The sequence below is a fragment of the Podarcis melisellensis genome, assembly GCF_964234715.1.
Source record: "Podarcis melisellensis genome assembly, chromosome: 13".
Lineage (NCBI taxonomy): Eukaryota > Metazoa > Chordata > Lepidosauria > Squamata > Lacertidae > Podarcis > Podarcis melisellensis.
In genome coordinates, this window is record NC_138545.1 from 54,752,736 (window position 1) to 54,767,125 (window position 14,390).

General features: G+C 46.4%; 1 long non-coding RNA gene across 1 annotated transcript in view; it reads left to right on the top strand.

Moving 5' to 3' along the window:
* The first annotated feature begins 556 nt into the window (after positions 1 to 556).
* LOC309354488 overlaps positions 557 to 14,390 on the top strand; it is a 204,678-nt gene continuing 190,844 nt past the window's right edge. The window contains exon 1 of the long non-coding RNA XR_014162329.1: positions 557 to 1,283. This is a non-coding gene — a long non-coding RNA (uncharacterized lncRNA). The remainder of the gene's footprint in view (positions 1,284 to 14,390) is intronic.

Sequence of the window (14,390 nt, forward strand, 5' to 3'; positions counted from 1 at the left end):
AAGTTTTGTAAAGGTTGCCAAGTACAAGAATACTTGGCTAGTCTAGATGTATTCAAGTCTCCAGGGCCAGATGAACTGCATCCATGAGTATTAAAAGAACTGGCAGATGTGAATCAAATGATTCTATTTGAATCAAATGATTCTATTTGAATCAAATGATTCTATTTGAATCAAATGATTCTATTTGAATCAAATGATTCTATTTGAATCAAATGATTCTATTTGATTCAAAAATATTTTTATATATTAAATTGCTTTATATATGTTTTTTTGTTCAACTGTTTCATATAAAACTATTCATCAATGCAAGTAAATAAATAAATCTCAGGGTCTGACATTTGAGATCTGCTCCTAGGAGTTCATAGAATCATAGAGTTGGAAGAGACCACAAGGGCCATCGAGTCCAACCCCCTGCCAAGCAGGAAACACCATCAGAGGACTCCTGACATATGGTTGTCAAGCCTCTGCTTAAAGACCTCCAAAGAAGGAGACTCCACCACACTCCTTGGCAGCAAATTCCACTGTCGAACAGCTCTTACTGGCATCGTTTCCAGGCCTTTGACAATTTTGGTTGCCCTCCTCTGGACACGTTCCAGTTTGTCAGTGTCCTTCTTGAACTGTGGTGCCCAGAACTGGACACAGTACTCCAGGTGAGGTCTGACCAGAGCAGAATACAGTGGCACTATTACTTCCCTTGATCTAGATGCTATACTCCTATTGATGCAGCCCAGAATTGCATTGGCTTTTTTAGCTGCCGCGTCACACTGTTGGCTCATGTCAAGTTTGTGGTCAACCAAGACTCCTAGATCCTTTTCACATGTACTGCTCTCAAGCCAGGTGTCACCCATCTTGTATTTGTGCCTCTCATTTTTTTGGCCTAAGTGCAATACTTTACATTTCTCCCTGTTAAAATTCATCTTGTTTGTTTTGGCCCAGTTCTCTAATCTGTCAAGGTCGTTTTGAAGTGTGATCCTGTCCTCTGGGGTGTTAGCCACCCCTCCCAGTTTGGTATCATCTGCAAATTTGATCAGGATGCCCTTGAGTCCATCATCCAAGTCGTTGATAAAGATGTTGAATAAGACCGGGCCCAAGACAGAACCCTGTGGCACCCCACTAGTCACTCTTCTCCAGGATGAAGAGGAACCATTGATGAGCACCCTTTGGGTTCGGTCAGTCAGCCAGTTACAAATCCACTGAGTGGTAGCATAGTCAAGACCGCATTTTACCAGCTTCTTTACAAGAATATCATGGGGCACCTTGTCAAATGCCTTGCTGAAATCAAGGTGGACTACATCCACTGCGTTCCCTTCATCTACCAGGCGTGTAATTCTGTCAAAAAACGAGATCAGGTTAGTCTGACATGACTTATTTTTCAGAAATCCATGCTGACTATTGGTGATCACAGCATTCCTTTCTAGGTGCTCACAGGTGCTTAATGATCTGCTCCAGAATCTTCCCTGGTGTTGATGTCAGACTGACTGGGCGGCAATTATTTGGGTCCTCTCTTTCCCCCTTTTTGAAAATAGGGACAACATTTGCCCTCCTCCAGTCTGCCGGGACTTCGCCTGTTCTCCAGGAATTCTCAAAGATGACTGCCAGTGGCTCTGAGATCACATCTGCCAGTTCTTTTAATACTCATGGATGCAGTTCATCTGGCCGTGGAGACTTGAATACATCTAGACTAGCCAAGTATTCTTGTACTATCTCCTTAGTTATTCTGGGCTGTGTTTCCTCTGCTGAATCATTTGCTCCAAATTCTTCAGGTCGGGCATTGTTTTCTTTATCAGAGAAGACTGAGGCAAAGAAGGCATTGAGGAGTTCAGCCCTTTCTGTGTCCCCTGTTTGCATTTCACCATCTTCTCCTCTGAGTGACCCCACTGTTTCTTTGTTCTTCCTTTTGCTACGAACATACCCATAAAAGCCTTTTTTGTTGTTTTTAACCTCTCTAGCAAGCCTGAGTTCATTCTGTGCTTTAGCTTTTCTGACTTTGTGTCTACATGTGCTGGCTATTTGTTTGAATTCCTCTTTGGTGGTTTCCCCCCTTTTCCATTTTTTGTACACATCCTTTTTTAATCTTAACTCAGTTAAAAGTTCTTTAGATAGCCACCCTGGCTTCTTTAGCCACCTTCCATGTTTCCGTCTCATTGGTATTGCCTGAAGTTGTGCTTTTACTATCTCCCTCTTAACAAACTCCCAGCCATCATGAACTCCCTTTCCTTTTAGTATTACTGTCCATGGGATCTCACCCAGCACTTCCCTAAGTTTTATGAAGTCGGCTTTCTTAAAGTCAAGAAATTGAGTCCTAGTATGCTTGGCTGCTCCTTTCCGCTGTATAGTAAACTTCAGAAGAGCATGATCACTCGTGCCTAATGATCCTTCCACTTCTACCCCACTAACCAGGTCATCAACATTGGTTAGGACCAGATCTAAAATGGCTGTTCCTCTTGTTGCTTCTCCCACTTTCTGGACAATGAAGTTGTCTGCAAGGCCAGTGAGGAATCTGTTTGACCTTATGCTCTTGGCTGAGTTTGACATCCAACAAATATCCGGGTAATTGAAGTCCCCCATTACTACTATTTCCCTCCTTTTGCATACTTGGCCATCTGTTAGGGGAAGGCATCATCTATGTCCTCCGTTTGGCTTGGGGATCTATAGTAAACTCCCACAATGAGGTCACTGTTATTCTCCTCTCCCTTAATTTTGACCCAAATGCTCTCACTTTGGCTTTGAGGTTCTAAATCTTGGATCTCTTCACAGGTATACCCATCCCTGACATATAACGCCACTCCTCCTCCTTTCTTGTCTGGTCTGTTTCTCTGAAATAGATTGTATCCCTCCATTATTACATTCCAGTCGTGGGACTTATCCCACCAGGTTTCAGTGATGCCTATTATGTCATATTTAGTTTGCTGTACCAAGAGCTCAAGCTCATCTTGTTTATTTCCCATGCTTTGCACATTAGTGTACAGACATTGAAGTCCATTAATCATTCCCCCGTGTCTCTTATTTAAGGATTTTTTCCTCCCACCACTAGGTCTGCGTGCTGTTTGCTCCATTTGGTCTATGACATTTGGATGATCATCTTCATCAATTGATAGACTCCTACCTTCGGGAGCACTATCTCCCTCCCCCACATTAGTCAGTTTAAAGCCCTCCTGATGAGGTTTCTGAGATTTTTGGCAAAATCATTCCTCCCAACCGTTGTGAGGTGCAGCCCATCGCTTGCCAGAAGTCCATCTCCAAGAAACTGCAGTCCGTGATCTAAGAATCCAAACCGTTCCTGTTTACACCATTTGCGAAGCCAGCTGTTCACTTCCACTATTTTTCCCTCTCTCCCTGGGCCACGTCGTTCAACTGGGAGGACAGATGAGATGACAATTTGTGCATTTAATTGCTTCAATTTCCTGCCCAGAGCCTCGTAGTCTCTTTTGATCTTCTGGAGGCTATTGCTTGCAGTGTCATTGGTTCCCACATGAACCAAGAGGAAGGGGTATTTGTCAGTGGGTTTTATGATTCCTTGCAGTTGTTCAGTTACATCTTTGATCTTAGCCCCGGGGAGACAGCACACTTCCCAAGACATCTTGTCCGGCCCACAGATCACTGCTTCTGTTCCCCTCAGTAGGGAATCCCCTATCACCACTACACGCCTCCTCTTAGGTCTGGTCGGGGTTCTTCCGTGAGCTGTCCGTTCCAAGGTCGCCTGCACATTCCCTGAGGACTGACTTTGCTGCTCGTCTTCATATACCTGATAGACTGTAATGAGGGAGAGATCCTCAAATGGAGTCTGCTCTTCGTCTTCCATGCTAGCGGAGAGGACTTCAAAGCGATTGTGTATTTCTAAACAATCAGAGCGAACCCTGGGCCTCCTACTTCTTTGAGTCACGTTTCTCCATATATCTGGCTCCTGTGTTGGTGAACTAGCCTCCTTCTCAGGGGAGTCTCCTGTCTCCTCCTTGGTGGAGACAGTGTGCTCTCTTGCTTCCAAGAAGAGCTCCAGCTCTCTAATTCTTTGGAGCGTAGCTACACGTTCCTCCAGTTGCTGGACTTTGTCTTGTAAGAGGGCAATCAACATGCAATTGCTGCAGGTAAAGCTGCCTGCAACCTTTGGCAAGATGGCAAACATTGCGCAGGAACCGCAGGCGACTGCAGCTGTTCCCTCACCCTCCATCTTGAGAACGTGTCGTTGGGGGTGGCTACAGCAGTCCTCCATCATAAAAAGCATGAAGACAGGACAAATAACTCCCCCCCCCCCAAAAAAAACCTAGGTCTCCCCCAACAAACGTTTGAGACTAGCTCCTCTAAATCTAAAAGATGGATCAAACTGCCCTGCAAGCTCTGATAAGCTCCTCCCACAGCTAATCACCTGCCTCAACAGAAACCCTGCCCCCTCTGACCTTTGCACAGGGAGAGCAGCTAATCAGCCACAAAGAAACACACACACCAGAAAACCCTTTTTGCACCTTCTTCAGCTGCTGCCCTGCAAGCTCTGCCGGCATCATCACATCGTCTTAAGCCAGACGGATACTAGCATAAGAAAATCAGCCCTGAAGGTAGATTGGGCCGAGGAGCCCCCTCGGAGTCCAGCATCCTGTTCTCACGGTGGCCAACCAGACGCTTCCCAGCAGCACCTGAGCGCAAAGCAGCAACGCTCCCCCTTGTGATTCTCAGCGGCTGATATTTGGAGGCATGTGACCCCTGCAGGGGACACAGCCATCAGGGCTAGTAGCCACAGAGACCTCTCAGAACCCAGCACACAAAACAGAAGGCTGTGGTAAATAACAGCACCTTTTAGAGATGACCCACAGAGACTTTACAGAAACTTTCACAGCAAATCAAGGGCCTCAATTGGTCAGTAGCACTGAGAATAAATTTAGCAAAAGTTTATATTTGCAATAACTTGAACTGCTTCCTTTTAATCAGTTTCTCTATCAGGAGAGCCCTATTCAAAGGTGTATCATTCTCAAATATACCAAGTTCCATTACTATTTTATTACTGAAAGTTTATGTGAAAAAAACTTCCACACAACTGTAGTTCCGCTGCCCCTGTCGCCAGCTGTGTTATTTACAAGGCAAGAGTAAATTGATAACCACCTGAATGGTTTCCTATGAGATAAAGGGAGTGTCATCTTCGTGGATCTCGCTCACCTGAAGCGCCCATAAAACACCCTCTTCTTGAAATCCCACTCCACCATCTCCGTTCCTTTCTTAGTGAATGATGGACTTCTGTGTGAAATATTCTTGCCATTCTGACGACCAGGCTCCTATATAAAAATGAATTGTGCAATCCTGGAAAGCTACCCAATCCGTTATCTCGCCTGGCATAACCGCTACCAGGTGTATTTATTGGCGGCAGGAGGCAACTGAACTACCTGCATGGGACACACAAGTAATTCATCCCTGCAACATTCATCAATGGGCAGAGAGCAGAGGATGCGCAGGGACAGGTAGAGCAGGTGCGGAGAGAAAGCTGGATCAGCTGCGGGAGGCCAGGACCTGAGTGCAGGAATCCCAGGTAGGCACCCAGTCTCTCTTTAAAAACCTCCAAGGAAGAAGAGTCCACGAGGGAGGGGTCCTGTCCACTGGGAACACTTCTTACCCTCGGAAAGTTCTTCCGTAGGTTTAGTCGGAATCTCCTCTCCTGTAATTGGAAGCCATGGGTTCAGGTCCTCCCCTCCAGGGCAGCAGAAAGCAAGCCTGATCCGCCCAAGGTCTGAGCCCTCCTTGAGAAGGCCTGGGACGGAGCCTGGGACCATCTGCATGCAAGGCAGCTGCTCTGCCCCTGAGCTCTGGGCCTTCCCTTCCTGCTTTCCTCCCAGTGCCCACTCTGTCCCTGGTGCCAGGGGGCAGCCCATCCCCAGGCGCAGAGAAGGGATGGCCTCTTCCCCCAAGAGCCAGGCCTACTCCAGGCGGCCCCAGAAGAGGCAGCTCTGATTTATGGACCTTCCTTTACACTCCTGCCGCCGTCTGTTCCTCAAGCTGCCTTGATCGGTTTGTTTGCTGCTTTACCAATGAGTCAAATCAATGGGACATAATACAAATCTATGAAAGAGAAATGGGAGGCTGAGCCGTTAAAGCCCCCACCTGCCCCCCTCCACCCCCTTCTCCTTCCCTGCAGTTCAAGGATGAGTTTCGTACCAGCCAAACCCAGTTCATTGTTTCCTCACCTGTTTCGTCCCCACAGCAGGTGGGAACCATTTCTGTAGCTTTAGCAGCCACAGAGCAGGCAGAAATCCAACTGGTGTGGCTTATCCTGACATGGAGGAGGCGGTGACTGAAATTTCTGTCTGTCACTTGTTAAAAGGCACTGGAAGTCTCCTAGAAAGGAGAAAGGTGGCAACCCTGGCAGGGAACTGATGTTTTCCTTCCCTGCAATGGCTTGAGGCACAGATTGCTGTTCCCTTGGAGATGAAAGTGTGCTGGGATATCAAGGTACTAGAAAAGTGGAATCAGATTAATCAGTAATACAGTAACAGGCAAGAACACCACAAACTATCACTTTGAAAGTTTCCAGAATTTTGTTGTCACACTGCACATAATTTGCAGTTCTCCAAAACAGTTTGAAAACTTTGAGAACTTTGGGAGAAAATATATTTAGAAATCAATATTATGTAACTGGAGGTGAGGGGGAATATGTTATTTTAAAAATGTATTTTTACGGCCTTCTTGGTGATGGCTCTGTCCTACCCCTCTGGAATCCCCATCCAAAAGATATATGGGGGGCTCCATCAGTTCAGGTTTGAAAGAAAGCTTTCAGTTTTAAAATGCTTTTTAAAAAAATGTAAATGCATTTTCCTTTGTATCTGCCACTGCTGTCGTTTTATGGCAATTTAAAAATGTGTCATGCAAATATCTCAAGGGCTGTCAAGGAGCTAGCTGGTTTTCTGCAGGGGAGGACCTGAACCAATGGATTCCAGTTGCAACATATGAGATTCCAACTGAACATCAGGACGAACTTTCTAGCAGTGAGACCTGTTTGGCAGTGGAATGGAAGGTGGTGGACTCTCCTTCCTTGGAGGTTTGTAAGCAGAACTCGGATGGTCATCTGTCAAGCGTTCTTGACATTGCAGGGGGTTGGACTAGATGACCCTTGGGGTTCCTTCCAACTCCTCAATTGTATGATCCCATGGTTCTATGTATATTGTTGTCCTGGTCTGTTTGCTGTGCTCCATTTAAAAAGAGATACCACGTGTCAATGTGGTTCCCTTAGCCTCATCTTCCCATTCTTTCTAGCAGATCCATTTTCAATATTTGACTTTTAGATTTACATAGCATTTTAATAGGAAGTCTCATGGGCTGGTTTATTTTGCAACTGGTTCCATGGAAATGATGAGCAAATGAAAGGTTGACAAATTATGGAAAACAAAACTGCTGCAGGTGGCGTTTCCTTCCCCTCCTAAAATGAACCCCCTGGGAAACACACAACCCGGGTAAGGCATTTGTACATTTGATCTTTGTTATATGTGACACATTTTAATATCAGAAACAGAAGATTGGATTTGAAACCCAAACACCACTTAATAAAGATATTTTAAAATCAATTTCTCTCTCCCTCCCTCCCTGTCTGTCTGTCTCTCTCTCACACACACATATCACACAAAGATCTGGGCCGAAAACCTCACAAATTAAATTGTTGTTGATTATGCAAACTTGATCTCGTGTTTTCTCATAAATAAAGCATGGTTCCCTGTTTGTGGCCTTTCCATCCCTTCTGCGTCAATATCCAATGAATGCAAAGTGGGTGCTCTGCCAGAAGGCAAAGGAGCTGACTGTTTATAAGAGAACCCAGATGAGCCAAGCGAGAGATACAACAACTTCACATTCCTAATCATTGTAAGTACAGTGGTACCTCGGGTTAAGTACTTAATTTGTTCTGGAGGTCCGTTCTTAACCTGAAACTGTTCTTAACCTGAAGCACCACTTTAGCTAATGGGGCCTCCTGCTGCTGCTGCGCCGCCCGAGCACGATTTCTGTTCTCATCCTGAAGCAAAGTTCCTAACCTGAGGTACTATTTCTGGGTTAGCGGAGTCGTATGTAACCTGAAGCATCTGTAACCCGAGGTACCACTGTACAATGATCAACAGGGCTGGGAGTTTGTGGGAGCAAAATGCACCATTTAGGAGCCAGATCAGAATCCTAACCTCAAGCTCTGGGCCAAAGGATTGCCAGGCAGACCTAAAAGGCCAGAGGAAATTTTGAACAAAGAGATCCAGTTTTCTTCTGGGGTTTGCTATGGACTTGTCTCATCCTCACCTATCCCAGAAAACCAACTATCCTATTCTTTTTTCTGTGCTTGGTTCAGAGACGCCAAGAGCATTTCTGTTATGTACTGAGCTGAACCCTAGAACGATAGGATCCCAGAATGCAGCAGTGTGATTGGTCCACAGGAGCCACCCAATCCAGCTCCAGGTGGAAGTGAATCAGCAACCTGATTGGCCTGCAGGAGCAGCCAATCAGGCTTCTGGAGGAGGTGACTTCGCAACCTGATTGGCCTGCAGGAGCAGCCCGGAAATAGCCAATCATGCAGAGCCCATTGTGTAAATAATGTATATATAGCTAGACGTTTTGGGGGAAGTTTCATTCATTGCTACTTGGAGCTGAATAAAGAGCATGAAATTCACACTCGACTCAGAGTATATTTCAATTTCATTTCCATGATCTGCACCTGCAGTGGTTTCAGGTAATGTGGCATGAGGATGTCCCTGATGGGATGGGATGATATACTAGGTGCAATTTTGTTGCTGTTAAAGAAAAGAGCAAAAGGAGCAAAAAAGAAAAAAGAGAGGAAGATCTCAGATTCAATCAAAGGTCCTGGAACATTGGACCCCTGAGCTTAGCCATTCAAATTCACGGCATTGATTTCCTGTCTGTTCTCTCAATGTTGCTGATGGCCTGGCTTCTATAGATTATGACGAACACGCCCACCGGGATGGCTACTACTCTAGAATGAAAAGGGGGGGGGGAGGCAGAGTAACAGAGAAAGAGAAATAGCCCGAAATGCTAAAAATCCCCATGACAGAGCAGTTTTTAATCTCAGCCACTCAGCTGGCAAGGAAATGCAACTTTTGCCAGGGTCGCTCTGAGGCTTTGCTGGAAACAGTTTGCTTGCATTTTAAAGGATTTCCTTAGTAAGGGGCCAATTTGGCTGCTTTTTGAAGGACCCAACCCTGCAGTCGTGAAGGAAGGAGCCGATGCAATTTCTCAGATTCTGCTCTGCCCTCGCCTGTTTGCCTTCATATAATGGCAGCGTTGGAAAGGATCCCAGGGGTCTTCTAGTCCAACCCTCTGGAAAGAAGGAATCTCAACGCAAGTACTTATGACTGATGGCCATCCAGCTGCTGCTTAAAAACCTCCAGGGGAGGAGCGTTCACAACCTCCTGAGGGGGTCCATTTCACTGTTGAACAGCTCTTACCGTCAGAAAGTTCTTCCTGATGTTGAGTTGGAATCTCTTTTCCTGTAACTTGAAGCTATTGGTTCAAGTCCAGCCCTCCAGAGCAGGAGAAAGGAGTTTTGCCCCATTCTCAATGCGACAGCCGTTGAGATATTTGAAGATGGCTGTCATATCTGTTCTCAATCTCCTCTTCTCCAGGCTGAACATGCCCAGCTCCTTCAACCATTCTTCATCAGGCTTGGCTTCCAGGCCCTTTATCTCTCCCCTCCCCCAATTTTTTATTCATTTTATAGCACATATAAAAAACACAAACAGAAAAGACAAACAATACAAACAAATTCTTGTCATATTCTTTTTTTTCTAAACATTGTTAAGTGAGCTTAACCAAGTCCCACCTATCTGATTTTCATTTTACTTCATCTTTAGCAGTTTACATATATCATAATTTCTAACCATCTTATTTTCCCCACACTTACTTTCACCACAAAAAAACTTCACATTTTATCACTTATAAAATACACTATCTTCTACTTCTAACCCTACCGCCTATATCCACTTCCAAAGCTATTCTAAGATTTAAATATTAACATATTTTTTCAAACATTCCTTAAACCTCTTCCAACCTTCTTCCACCGTCTCATCTCTCTGGTCTCGGAGTCTCCCAGTCAGTTCGGCAAGTTCCATATAGTCCATCATCTTCATCTGTCATTCTTCGATAGTTGGTAAATCTTGTTTCTTCCAATTCTTCGCTAGCAATATTCTCACAGCTGTTGTGGCATACAGAAAAAAGTAACAACCTTTTTGGGGATTTCACCCTTCTCCAGGCCCTTTATCAAACTGCTCCAGCTTCTGGAAGTGAAGGGCAGACAAAGGAGCCAGAGGAACAGGGGAGCGGGAGACATATGACCATGTCCTCTTTTCTGGGGCACACTTTTTTGGCAGCTGTTCCACGGGCATTCAGCACCCCTAGAATTGCTTGCCCACTGGGGCCAGGCCTGCCCCCTTTGGAATGGGACCTGCTGGGACAGGGGTTTTGCTCCTGTGCTGCAGCTGTCTCAAGACTCTTTCAAGGCAAATTTTTAAAAATGTAGTTTAGACAGTGACAACTGGGAAACACTGGCCTGCAAGCGCTCCAGTTGGAGAACAGCCTTTACCAAAGGTGTCATGGGCTTTGAAGACACTCAAACTCGGATGAAAGGGAGAAATGTGCTAAGAGGAAGGCACGCTTGGCAAACCCTCACCAAGATCAACACCCACCCGGAAACCTACGGTATGTCCCCACTGTGGAAGGATGTGTGGATCCAGAATAAGTCTCCACAGTTACTTATGGACTCACAGTTAAGACATATTTATGGAACACAATCTTACTCGGCTACAAATGATCGCCAAAGAAATAAAAGAAGAAGAATTACCAGAGACAAAAGGAATGCAGGATTTCATGTAATGCCAGTTAGCTTGTGGGACTCACTGCCACAAAATCCAGTGCAGGATGGCTGCTAGCAACAATGGCTTTATAAAGTGTCAACTAGTCACATAATGGCTCCAGGGTAGCGGAGGTAGCCTTAGGGTTGAGATCGAGATTTCAGGGCCTTGGGTGCCCCCTGGTGATCGCGGGGGGGGGGGGTGGCTGTCATCATGGAGAGTGACGTAATTAAGTGCATTAAGCCTTAACAACAGCTGCCAAGAGTACATCACTCAAATGAAAAACACAAACTGGCTGGGAATTAAGATGGTAAACTTAGCTCAAAAGCCTGTTCCCAGATGCAGCTGACATGGGAGGGTCATTCCTTCTCACCTGCTTGGGGAGCCTGAGCAGGGAAGGAAGGTGCTGTCACCCCCCTCCCTGCAGATCCAAGACCCCCCCTGCCACCTATGGGGAGTCAGGCAAACCTGGAGCCCTCAGCTCCACACGGGGCTCTAGCAACCCTAGATGTTGTTTCCTTACAGTTGATTCTCCATAGACACCAGCAGATGTTCTTTTGCTTCCCTCCGAGCAACATCAATCTGTGATGCCCCCTCCCTGCTCCTTGTTTTCAGGTGAGGCTTGTCCCTCAACCGGATTTCTTCTGCAGACCTTTATGGAGGTGACTTTCCCACATCCTCCCTGTTGCAGGCACCTGCCGCTTGTACAGAGACTTCAAAAACTGAAGGGAGATCACGTGAAGCTAACAAAATCCTTTTCTCGTACAATACCTGAGCGAAGACCTAGTTATGTTTCCTGTCAGTTGTTTATTCTGGGGGATGAAGAGATCAGACACTTTGCTTTGATGTTTGTGGTAGGTAGAGGGAAGTGGGAGCACTTCAGAGTGATGGCAGTGGCGGAAAAGGAGGTGGGGGAATGAATGCAAGAGAGAGAGAGAGAGAGAGAGAGAGAAGCGATGGGAAGGGAGAGATGCTGAGCTTCGACGGGTGAAGCTTTGCTTTTACTTTGAAAGGGAATTATAAGGAGAAGTGGAACAAAATGGCACTTGGAGGGGGATTGTGAAATGGAGCAACACACACAGACACACACACAACAACAGCAGGGCTTTGCAATTGGTTTTATTTGTGAGAGGTGCTTTGACGCAAACAGTCCCCTGCATGCAACCCAAGAAAGGTTAGGCCAATGACACATCTATGAAGCCCCTTGCCCTCTTTTTCTCTCTCTCCCATCATCAGGGCTACATCTGAGCTACAAGTGATTATTTGCTTTCATGATGCTAACAGGAAAGTCACACGCAATCCTGCTTTCAATACACTGCCCCAGTCTCTAAGAGATGAGAGACCTCTACCCAGGTTTGGTTTCCCTGGAATGAAGGTCAGTAGAGACTGTGGCGTCTTTCAGATATATGGTTTTATTCATGCATGTATATAGCCTGCGGATAGGATCTGAGGATAGGATGGAGGGGCCCACAGCATCTTGCATCCCCATTAGGGTTCCAGGGGAGTCCCAAACACAGCTTTGGGTCCAGCACAGAGACAGGTCTCCGTCGCCCCAGATTCCAGCACCAGTCCCAAACTCACATGTAAGCACAGTCCCTTGCTTGGCCTATGTTCACCATCCTAGAAAGAGGTGGCATCCAGCCAGGGGAGGTGGGAAGAGGCCTGCCTATGTGTCTCTATGGCAACAGAGCAACCTCTTTGGAAATGGAAATAGTAGCTTTGAACTGACAAGCCAAGGCCATTACCTTAACAAAGAAACTGGCTCCCCTCACAGATACAGGATCACACTTGGGGAAAGGACCTGGGGCGTCATCCAGACTGACCCCTCCCAAACCTATGGCACTATGGCAATACTATTTGTACCTGCAAACTTTGTTGGGATTTCATAGCTCTTGGGTTCCAATTGGTGCACGTCCTGTAACTTACTGCTGAAATCCTGTAACATTTCATACCAGAAATGTTCTAGGCTTTCTTCTTTTTCTTCTCTTTTGAGGGCGGGGGGTCCCCACTTTTACTGTGCTGTAACCTCTCTGGGCAGCAAATAATATGGCAGCACTGGGGAAGGACTGCAGAACTATTAGTAAAGCGAAATAAACCAAACACTAATGCGCCATGCGCTGCCTAACTATAAGGCTGGCCGTGGAGGGCTATCAGTCCATGTAGACCTCCACCCTTGTCCTTTTCTTTTTCACAGTCACAGCAGGCGGCCTAGGAAGAATATTCCCCCCTTCCTTCCCTTCCTTCCTTCCTCCCCACACCCCCAGTCTTTCCTGCAGTTCCTTCCACATGGGCTAGGAATCATCACCTAATTTAGAAAAATGACGGCGCCGTCACTTCCCCACTGACATCGTCGCTCCTGAAAATTTACTTCAAGGTTCATTGTTGGCAATGTCAAAAGTGATGAAAACCAATAAAAAGAACCAGCGCGGCATGAACGTCTCCCTGACAGCGTCTCTGAAGAGATGGGGGGGGGGGGGAGAGAAAAAAAGAGAAGGTTGTGGGAAGGAGGGTGAGAGAAGAGGAGCAATGGGGGGTGAGAGGGAGCTGAGTGGCTGGGAAACAGAGAGAGAGAGAGCTATTGCCTGCATCCGTATAGATAAAAGGTAATTGAAATGTTAGTTCCATTAATATTTCAGCCTGCCCCATATCTGACAAGCAGGCTCCTTGAGGCGTGGCAGGCCTCTGCCTCTCTCCCACCTCCAGGAGCGCCTCAGAAGCACCAAGCTGGTGAAGCCAACATGCCGAGAGATGGCTCCTTCCCAGGCTGTGGGTGGGCTGAGTCTAATGTCAGAAGCTGCTTTATATATATAAAAATACAGGATGGGGGATGCCTGACGTGCCAGTAGTACATGTGAAAAGGAACTAGAGGTCTTGATGGACCACAAGCTGAACATGAGCCCACAGTTTGATGCAGCAGCAAAAAAGGAAAAGGCTATCCTAGACTGCACCAACAGTGTCTAGTGTCCAGATCAAGGGATGTCATATTCCCGCTCTATTCTGCCTTGGCCTAATTACACCTGGAACACTGTGTCCAGTTCTGGGCACCACAATTTAAGAAGGATGTTGACAAGCTGGAACATGTGCAGAGGAGGGCCACCAAGATGATCAAGGGTCTGGAAACCAAGCCAACATGCCGAGAGAGGAACAGTTGAAGGAGCTGGGTATGTTTAGCCTGGAGATATGAGAGGAGACATGAGAGCCATCTTCAAATACCTTAAGGGTTGTCACATGGAGATGGAGCAAGCTTGTTTTCTGCTGCTCCAGAGAATAGGACCTTCAGGTGTCATCTGGTCCAACGCCCTGCAAAGCAGAAATCTCAACTAAAGCATCCATGAAAAATGGTCACCCAGCTTCTGCTTAAAAGCTTCCAAGGAAGGAAGAAGAAGAGTTTGGATTTGATATCCCGCTTTATCACTACCCAAAGGAGTCTCAAAGTGGCTGACATTCTCCTTTCCCTTCCTCCCCCACAACAAACACTCTGTGGGGTGAGTGGGGCTGAGAGACTTCAGAGAAGTGTGACTGGCCCAAGGTCACCCAGCAGCTGCATGTGGAGGAGCGGAAACGCGAACCCGGTTCCCC